This window comes from Panthera tigris, chromosome B3 (assembly GCF_018350195.1).
Source record: "Panthera tigris isolate Pti1 chromosome B3, P.tigris_Pti1_mat1.1, whole genome shotgun sequence".
NCBI lineage: Eukaryota > Metazoa > Chordata > Mammalia > Carnivora > Felidae > Panthera > Panthera tigris.
The window spans coordinates 3,063,514-3,073,636 of NC_056665.1; the positions used below are offsets into that span (position 1 = coordinate 3,063,514).

Sequence of the window (10,123 nt, forward strand, 5' to 3'; positions counted from 1 at the left end):
AAATAACACGCTATTAAGAAAATCGTAAGGAAAAGAAAATATATTGACAGTTCTGGACTTCACTGACTGAAAAAAATCCACGTACAGGCGGACCCACGCGGTTCACACGTGTGTTGTTCAAAGATCACCTGGGTAAAAACATTTGTTTTTAAAGGACGGGTTCCCAGGGTGGTGCAAATCTAGAGGACCACTGGTTTTGGAAGACCACCTTCAAATCTAGGTCCTTCTGCCTCTGGATTACCAAAGCAGCCCATATCCTCGACCTAAAGTTTTCGGTTCTTATTCTGTATCTTACCGCAAACTCAGATTCTGCCCCCCTTGGACTCAACTACGGCGGGTATCCCAGGGGATCCACGCGCTTCGTAACTTGTCACGGACGCAGGTAGGCAGGTAGGTACGTGAGTGTAAAACATAAATATAAAATATAATCTAGACCTTTTCCAGGCTTGTTTGGCTAATAAACAGCTCCAAAGTAGACCAATATTGCCTGGCGAAGGTTTCCGGGGGACCGGCCGAGTTTCTCCGGTGTGCTCAACAAGTCCGTCAGATCAACGCCCTTTAGCTTCCCGGTGTCAGAGGAGGCCCTGGGGAAGAGCCTTCCAGCAGTGACACCACCGGGTCGGAACGGTTTCCCTCTCAGAGGACAGATGGAGCTCATCATCAGTTAATACTAGTTCTCAGGCAGGTTGTACTAAGACCTGGGGCCCTTTCTTGGGAGAGACTACAGTAAGGAGACAAAATAATACGTATTTTTTGAGATGTGTAGGTTTGCTGTCTTTGTATTAGGGAACAGGGAGGAAGCTGTCCTGCAGTGTCCTGCACCAGGTAAAGGTGACACTACTGTGCAGTCTCAATTTATGCCCCAAGAAAGAGTCCTCAGGGAGCCAGATCGCCCCCACTCCCGCAGGCTCAGGGAACTCCCACGGCCGGGAGGTCTAGGATCGAAATAGTGGAAGAGATTCCATCTTGGGCCTGGAAGCCGACCCAGGCACTCGGTGCTGCCCCAGGTCCCACCTCAAAGCAAGTAAACCGAAGGGTCTCCAGAGGCCAGGCTGGGGGAAAAGGAGGTAGCACTTAATAAATTAATTTAAAAATAATAAAATAACGTTTTCTAGTGGAGCAGAAATAGATGAGAAAGGGATGGCGGGGGGGACCCAGCAGAGAGGGCTGCAGAGCTTGGGGGCCCAGGGGCTTTGGACCACCCGCCGCACGGGGTAACGGCACAGCGCGGGCCAAACGTGAGGCTGGACGTAACAGAGACGGAGCATCAGGGGACGTGGTCACCGTGCCGTGGACTTTCCGGGGACGGCCGCGCAAGGGTGAGAACTGAGGCAGAGCTGCGAGCCCTGGTGGCCACTTCGGAGCCAGGAGGAGGGGACGAGGGGGAAGCAGGGGGGAGGCGAGGCGAGGATCCCCATGTCGGCCGTGGACGCCGACGCTGTGATTACTGTTCAGAGCACTTGTGAGCCCTTCTCTCGGGCTCACTGTTCCCATTGCCGTGTTCGTTCTTTATGACCTACACACTTTAACTCCCAGTTCTTCCTCCGGACTGGAGCTGCTCCTTTTATTCTGCGTCTACTTTTCCTCTCTAGTACCTTTTCTGCGCCTTTCCTGTTTGGTGTCTAGGCTTGAAAGCTTAGAAAGCTGTGCTTTCAAAGGACTGATAAATAATTCTTTAACCTTCTGTTGGTTCTTCCCTGATTCCAGTTTAAGGGCGGGGGCACCCACAGACACTTCATCAAGTGCCTTCAATGAACGAGTCAACACGAGCACAGTGCTGTCCTCAGAGCTGAGACTGCGGAGGGGGACACAGGAGGACCCGTGTGACCATACGCTGCGATAAACGTCACACCTAGTAAACACGAGGTCTGTTCCCGGAAGGCACAGAGGCTGGCATGGGGGTGGGAGAAGGGCACCAGCGGAGGCCGGTGAGGGGCCGGTCACGACCCACAGCGGCCCTGGCGGGGCAAGCACGACTGCAGAGACGTGTCCCCCCGTTATTTCCACTTCTCTGGGACCCTGCACCTGCCACTGGTTCTTCTGTCCGGTCAGCACGCGGTCCTGTTACGTCGGATCCCGAATCGGAGGCACGGAAGTTTACCTCTGGCTCAAGCCTTATTCCAGCCACCTAGTTTCTCCCAAGTCTTAGTTTCCACACGCACACCACACACACGCAGCACGTGCAGGTACGGGGACATGTGAGCCTGAGAAGCAGAGTGTCTGAGTCCCAGGCACAGAGTCAGCCCGCGGCCAGTGCAAGCGTGGGCAGCCGTGGTTACCACGGGCACGGCTGTACTGCTCTTTTATTAGAAGTTGTTAATCAGTTTAGGGCTTTTCCTGGTGTATGATATGAATTGTTATTAAATTTTATATACACACTATTAACTAGTCAATTGTAAAGAAGGCTGTAATAACTTCCTTTAAAGCATAAATTCCTATTCGTAATTAGATCCATGCATGAGCTTTGTATCCTGTCCCACTGACCTAAATTTACACAGTATACACGGTTTTATGTGACGATCCAAGATATGCATTCCCACTCAAATGATTTAATTAAATGGGGAAACAAAGGTTGCCACAGAAGAAGCATAAATTGCCTTGGACAGTTTAAAACAATGTTGGAAATTTGTCTTAAGGTTAAAAAAAAAAAAAAAAAAAAAGGAAAGAGATACGGCTTTCTACAACCAGGAAGTTATGACCGGATTTCTCTTACTTTTCAACTCGAAATATTTCCAATTAAGAGCAGGAAGAGGAAGAGGAGTCACTTCTGTGTGAAATGGCACCTTCGTCGCGAGTGCACGGCAGATTCTGGGTGGAGTGATCAGAGAAGGGAAGGGAAGGACAACCCGAATGCGCCGTGAAACCAGAGCAGGGCGCCCCGAGCCATGCACGGTGGGTGGGGTTAAAGACAGATTCACAAGGGTCGGTTCCTACCTCCTTCCTCGAGAAAGTAACAAGTGTGCAGACAGCACAGCCATGCTGGGTGTCTGATTCCACACCAGTGACAATGAATGGAGAGCCCAGAAACGCCTCTGTGGGAACCCGGACGCGAGCAAGGCACAACCGTGGGGGAAGGGAGGGACTACTGGGCGAACGCCACTGCAACAACCAGCTGATGAAGTGGAAAAATAATACATGTCCGTCTGCCACACACCATGTAGAAAAATAAATTTCACATGGATCAAAGCCCTAAACGTGAAACATACAAGTTGAAAGCACAAGTCACAGGATGCTACACTAAAGGCCGGTAACTTCTTCCTACTATATGATAGAAACTGTATCACAAATATGCCACAAGATTAAAAGTGACAGGGGCCACCTGAGTGGCTCAGTCAGGTAAGCACTTGACTGTTGATCACAGGATTGTGAGTTCAAGTCCTGTTGCTGGGCATGAAGCCTACCTGGAAAAAAAAAAAGTTACAAAACAGATGTTTTCAATGTTTAAAGCAGACAAAGGATTAGCAAGCATCATATATAAAGAGCTGGTACAGATCAATGAGAAAACAGGCAACCCACTGAGCAACACAAGTGAAGAACACAGGCAGTTCTAAGAAAAGACATTGAAAGGAAAGGAAGCCCTAAGTAGTCAGAAAACATATAAAAAAGAACCTTAACCTAAAAAATTAACCATGTAAACGGAAATCAAAACAATGAGAGAGTTTTTCGCACCAAGAGAATTGGTGTTTGTCTGAAAAAGCCAGGGACTGGCAAAGGTGTCCTGCCCTGGAGATGGCACGATTGTCACGAGCACGCAGGAGAACAATTGTGCACGCTCAGCCAGTGCAACCCGCTGGTGTGATTTCCAGTCATGTGTCCCGAACAGTGTTGCCCACGGGCACGGATGTACTGACAGCATCCCACAAGCAGTGCTACAAATCTAGGCAATCCGGTCACCAGAGGGGGCGTGTCTAGCTGGGGCCTGCCGCTGGCACTCGGCAGGCAGGGCCAGGGACCGGGGACTTGCAACGTGTAGAAAAGTCTCCCGCGTAGAGTTTCCCCGGGTCATGCAGCTTCTGCGTACTCTGCTGGACGAGACTATTTACAAGGGTCCGAGCTGAAATCTAACTCCGTTTTAATGATGAAGTACTTTCTTCACAATTTCACATACACTGAATTTCCAGGAAACCTGCTCTGCAAATGAGCTGTTCGCCACTTTACTGTGCCAGCCGCTCACGGCCCCTGAGCCATCGGTGCCATCCATCTGCATGGAGCCACATCTGCAGGCTCGCGTTCACGGTGATTGCAAGGGGCTGACTTGATTATGCCGTCAGCATAGCCAAACCGGAGCACTTACAAGCCTTTCGGTTCCTTCTGTGCCTTGGACGCTGGCACTGCTGGAATGACCACACAGCAATGAATGCTGGCGTTATCCTGCATGTGTATTATACCTGCATTGGTCCATTTAGGCCCTAGAAGCTGGAACTGTGCCCTCACCTCTGGACTGCCACACTTGGATTTCTCTGGTGCCTGGTGTCCGCAGAGGGACTCTTGGATTCCTATCTGATAGGGAGCTGGAATGTTTCTTGAGGTTGACCGAGGTTCTGAGAGTGGGGGCTCTGCCAGCCTTAGACTGAAGGCCCTGTTCACTCTCAGTTCCACGGAAGATCCCCTCACAGGCCATCCTGGCACTAGATGTGGGCCCACGTCGCCTGACAGGACCCCTGTGTCCTCTACCATGTGTAATGATGGCCTATTAATGGTCAGTATTTTCTTCAAAGTCAATGCAGCAACTACAGAAGCTGGAGGGGCCTATGGAACCTTACAACCTAATATACTGGGGTTTATTTAAGAGTAGAGCTCAAAACAGTTGCTGAAGGAACGTTCCATATAATTCCTGTGCTTCTTAGATCGAGGTCATCAAAGATCTACTGACTGCTTAGGTTTAGAGGTCGGTGCTGAGCACCATGGAGGAGAAGGAAACGAAGCCCGAGACCCCACATTCAAGTTTCTCGCACTTTGTTACCGTGAGCGCCCTGGGAGCATTTGGAAAAGTCGGCCGCGTGACTGCTGGTAGTTTATTCCAAAGCCTGAGCCTTGGAGCTTGAGCTGTTTGAGACTACTGGTCCGTAGTAGCATCCTGATGCGGCACAGTTACCAGCGCAGAGATACAACTCGCTTCGTACCAGAGCCTACGGATGAAATGTAATTCGGAAGAGGAGAAAGAAACAGTATCAGAATGTTAACTAGATTTGAAGCAAACGCAGGTCATTTTAATCCAAGCCAGTACCCTGGCCAGCTCCTATGGCTCTCAAAGGAGTTGTTACTAGGGACTGATCACGGATGAATGAGGTAAGAATACATCACTTTAAATATCAGCGAGGCTTACGTTATAGTAGTTACGGGTTTTAGTTTTATAATAAATGAAAGCAATAGGTTAGTACTTGTATCGACCCCTTAAAAAGGACCGAGGTATCTGGAACAGAGGCTGGAGTAGTGGAGACTCAGCTTTAGAAGAAGTGAAAGTAAGGATGGGGCCCAAGACGGTCCGTTGATTCTCATTTGCGGCCCCCTTGTGCAGTGACAGCTCAGTAAGACGTCTACGGGGACAGCTGTCATCGCTCTAAGTAAGAGTGCCCTAAACTCCAGGCAGCAGGCTAACACACTGTCCCTGCGGATAAGATGCCACACGGCTGCTACAGACCGAACTTCCGAAGACCTACTTACTTAGACACAGATAAGGCAGAATATAAAATTCTACGAAGAAAAGATGATATGCAAATCAAGATATTAAATCAAGAGAAAGATAAGTAAAAAGGAAAACCGTAATGGTATTAGGCTTGAAATTACGTGCGGTCATTTTTAAATAAAAAACATAATTTTTACCCTGAAAAGTTGTTAGACACAAGCTACAAGAACTTCGGAGGATTTTTCGTTTTTGTTTTTGTTTTTAAAGAGCTGCCGTTAACGGGATCAAATGAACGTAAGCCGTATAATCGGACTTACAGCACAGGGGGCAGCACATGCGCGGAGGGTCCAGCAGAGTGGAGTTGCCACCGTTTCCACGGAAAATCTGAGTCCCACCCACACCATCTCACAAAGGCCAATTTCAAGAGGATCACAAATCTAAATATCATAAATAAAACTAAAAAGCTTACAGAAGAATGCTACAGTCTTCATGACTTTGGAGTAAGCAGATTTCTTACACGGGACAGACAAAGCACTGGTCATGAAAAATTAATGAATATTACACTATATTAAAATTAAGAGCTGCGGTTCATCAAAAGACACCGTTAGAGAGCAGAAGGTAACTCTCTGAGTCAGAGAAAATATCTCCAATGAATACATCCAACCAGGGACTTGAATGCAGAATATATAAAGTATGCCTACAAATCAATGTAAAAGAAGTCAGAGAATCCTAGAAAGAGTGGGTAAACACTTAACAGGCATTTCATAGATGGGCAAAAATCAACGGTCAATAAATAAATGAGAAGGAGCTGAATTTCGCGGGTCATCAGGGAAACCGATACAAGATACTACTCCATACACAGCAGAAAGGCTCAAATAAAAGAAAAACAAAAATAAACGCTGGCAAAGGTACGGAGCAGCCGGAATTTTGAGCAAACTCCTGGGGAGGCACGAATCGGTCCGCTCACTAAGGCTGTACAAACGCCTACCCTGCAACACAGCAGCTCCTCTTCTAGCACACATTTCCTGCGTTCAAATACGCAGGACGAGACGTGCACGGGAATCCTCGAGGCAACAACATTCATAATAGCCAAGCACTGGCAACAAACTCCGCGTCCCCCACCGGAAGAGCGGAGAAGCGGTGGTGGACGCACAGGACGGCGAAGAGAATGAACAGGTCGCGACCGCGCAGTGACGCGGGGGAGTCTCACAGCCGGGACGCTGAACAAGAGAAGCCTGACCCACGAGCACACTGTCCATGACATCGGAAGCCAGGGTGGGGGCCACCCTTGGGGGAGGGGGGGGAGCAGAGGGGGGGGGGGCAAGAAATGGAGGGATGCCAGTTATGCTGTGTTTCCAAATCCAGAGGCTAGGGACACTGGCACGTGTTCAGTGTGGGAAAATCTGCCAACCTGTGGTTTAAGGCTGGCATACGCCTGCTACGCACCAGACGAGATGTACTTAAAAACGTTACCCGACACAAATTACACGGCTACGTGGCCACCTCAAGTGCTCCCGAGTCTTTCAGAGGCGCTGTTACCCGCAGGTAATAAAGGTAAACCGTTTCGGAGCCTTCAAGGCGGAATCGGCAGCAAAGGAAAGAACACGTGGCTGGTCTCCTTGTGTCTTCCCACCAGGTGGTCCGGTGACTGATGAAATGTGTCTTCCACGGCAGCGATCTTACGTGGACTCTTCTGAACACTGTCTGTCCGTGACAAATCGTTCCCTGACCCCAAACAGTGCAGCCCGTCCCCTCCTGGCTGCGGGCATCTGTCTGTCCTCAGGTTCCTGCCACTCTGCGGTTTGTTCAGAGGTGGGTCCTTTTAAATCCCCACTGGAAGATGCCCAAAATGGTTTCGAAAACTATTCTCTGGTTTTTGGTCTGCTTCATTTTTCAGGGAAACAAAACAATTCTAGCAAACATCACGTAATTCTCCACCGCTGCCTTTATCTACAGAAAACATCCAACACATCACGCAAAGAATTTCTGAGCGCCTGCTTCTGCCCTTACCAACTAGCAGTGCTGAAATCTAACCACCATTAGAGTAAAACGATCCCACTTACATCATGGGGAGTGCACGCCAGTTCTAAGGAAAAGAGAGTGCTGTGAAAAGTAGGTCGGCAAAATAACGTGACAGTCGTTTCGAGTCGATTATTTCCATAATACGGTCCACAGTGGCCTTGGGTATGGGAGCCTCTTCACAAAGACCCCAGAAATATGCTGGGAGGTGAGACTGTCACTTCTAAGTGGCCCCAAACAGGAGACCCCTAAAAAGGGATGTCAGGAAAACCGTGACTCTACCGGAGCGCTTGGTGCGTCTCCTCCGACGGCCACAAGTACCCTTCCACTCGTACCACCGGGCCCTGTCCCTAGTGACACCTGTCGCAAGCCAAAGAACTGCACAGGGCAGAAGTGCTGATGCAGCGTCTACGAAGGAGGCATCCGAGGACGGACCCGTGCAAACCATTCTCTCAGCGCTTCCCAGCCAGGCCTACCAGGGAGGCCAGATTAGCCATAACCAGTTCCCGCCGGCTGCCTGTCCACCAGTCGCGACAGGGCCTCCTTTGGGACCTGTCCGCCTGCCTCTCCGGGGCTGTTCCTCAAGGGCCCGAGAGCTCACACTTGCCACAGACACTCAGGCACTGGCGTTGTGAAAGTGCCGAGACTGTGCGGGGCTCTCTGGGCGCTCTGCTCTGTTAGGTGCTTTGAGACGCCACCCGCGACCGAACGTCTCACAGAGGTCAACCCTTGCAGGTTGTACCCTTGCGTTCCAAAGGTTGTGGTCACGGGAGCAACGGGCCCGGGCCAAAAGGCGAATCAAGGGCCGGCATCACACCGTTCCTCCCTCCAGAGACTAAGGCTTCGTTCCTAGATTCTCTGCTGTGTGTACTTTCCTATTCCTTAGGAGGGTTTCCTTCCAGGAAGCACCTCAGTCATCCTCAAGGGCCCGTTCTACCAGCCACTTGGAAATGACCCACATCCGAGCACGTCCGAACCCCAGAAGACAACGCGGTCCGTGCTGAGGCTGACCCTGGCAGTTCACTACTCGAGTTACCATCCTACACGAAGAAAAGGGCACACGATATTCAGCTCAGGTGGCAGAAAGGAGGGCAGCAGGGGATCCGGGAGCAGCCAGGTTTCCGGATCCAATACCACCAGTTCGGGGCGGTAAAGGCATCTCGTCGGCAAAACCGTCACCGCTTTAGATACCAGGGCCTTCCTTAAAGTTCTGCAAACTTTCATAGCTTGCTTATAAAGCAGCAATGCCCTTGACTTAACATAAACTGTCAACTCCAGCAAGTTCTCAGAGCCCATCCGTTTTACAGACGAGGAATCTGAGGGGTACAGAGGAGAAAGGCCGATCCCAAGGTACAGTCCTGGTGACAGCCCAAGGTTCCCGACCCAGGCCACGGCTTTTCCCTCTGTGCCCTCGTTCTGCAGTGTATTCGGATAGATGAGCTCTGTTTTTCCAAGGACAATAAATAGTCATAACATCTCTGCTCCTTTCCAGAATCACTGAAAACCTTGCTCCTGTAGTTTCCTTCACCAAAGGAAGAGTAAAAATCACCACTCTGGTAGAGCAGGAGAAGAAAGGAGGGAGATGGTGGTGAGGACGAGGCAGGGAGCCACCCACTCTCCCGCACGACCAGGAGCACACAGGGTCGGGAACGCGGTACGCGGGGCGGAGGGGGTGAAGCGGTCACGCCAGAGACGCCGGTGTCTATACCCAGGACCGTCCTTAGGGAGCAGAGGGCTGGACAAAGGCCCTATCTGCAAACAGCTTCATACACATGAAGCTGCTTTAACACGAACATCAGCTGAAACCTTGGAGGGGAGAAGGGCCTTGACAACTGAAGCCTGATCAGGGATAGAAACCGGGAGAGAACACCAGCCCCGTCTCCCCCCACAGCTCACACCCTCCACAGGCAACACCACCAGCTCAGGCGCATCGAACACCACTTGGTTGTGCTGGGACCGCTATTCCCGGCTCCCATTTCCGCCCCCACCCGCCCCCCCGCCCAACTATAGCCTCACTGCCTCTCCACCCGGACACACACCAGAAGGGCCACGCCTGGCACCCAGCAGGCCCTCAGCAGATATCTGCTAAATAAACGAATGAGCATTTATGTTAAATGTTGATTAAAATGAAGAGGTAACTGATTAAACTGGCAAAACAAACAAACAAACAAACAACAACAACAAACCTAGCCACCACAACATAAATGCAGTGATGGTCACTACAGCATTCTCTGAAACAGGAAAAGCCATGATCCATTACCCATCAGAAAGGGAATGGTTTAAAAAACTTGAGGTCCATTCATAAAGTTTATTGAGCCGTGAAAAGAACATAGTAAATCGGAAGGTGAGAACAGATTCTAGGATACAGCACTAATAAAACATCCCAGCATATATGCTGATAAAACAACGGACTAGAGTAAAACAGCATGAATCACGAGACTCGGGGAGATTCACCTGCAACATGCGGGTGTATGCACG

General features: G+C 50.2%; 1 protein-coding gene across 2 annotated transcripts in view; it reads right to left on the minus strand.

The window, feature by feature from the left end:
- EFL1 (elongation factor like GTPase 1) overlaps positions 1-10,123 on the minus strand; it is a 121,269-nt gene that overhangs the window by 34,177 nt on the left and 76,969 nt on the right. The gene's annotated exons all lie outside the window — the stretch shown is intronic.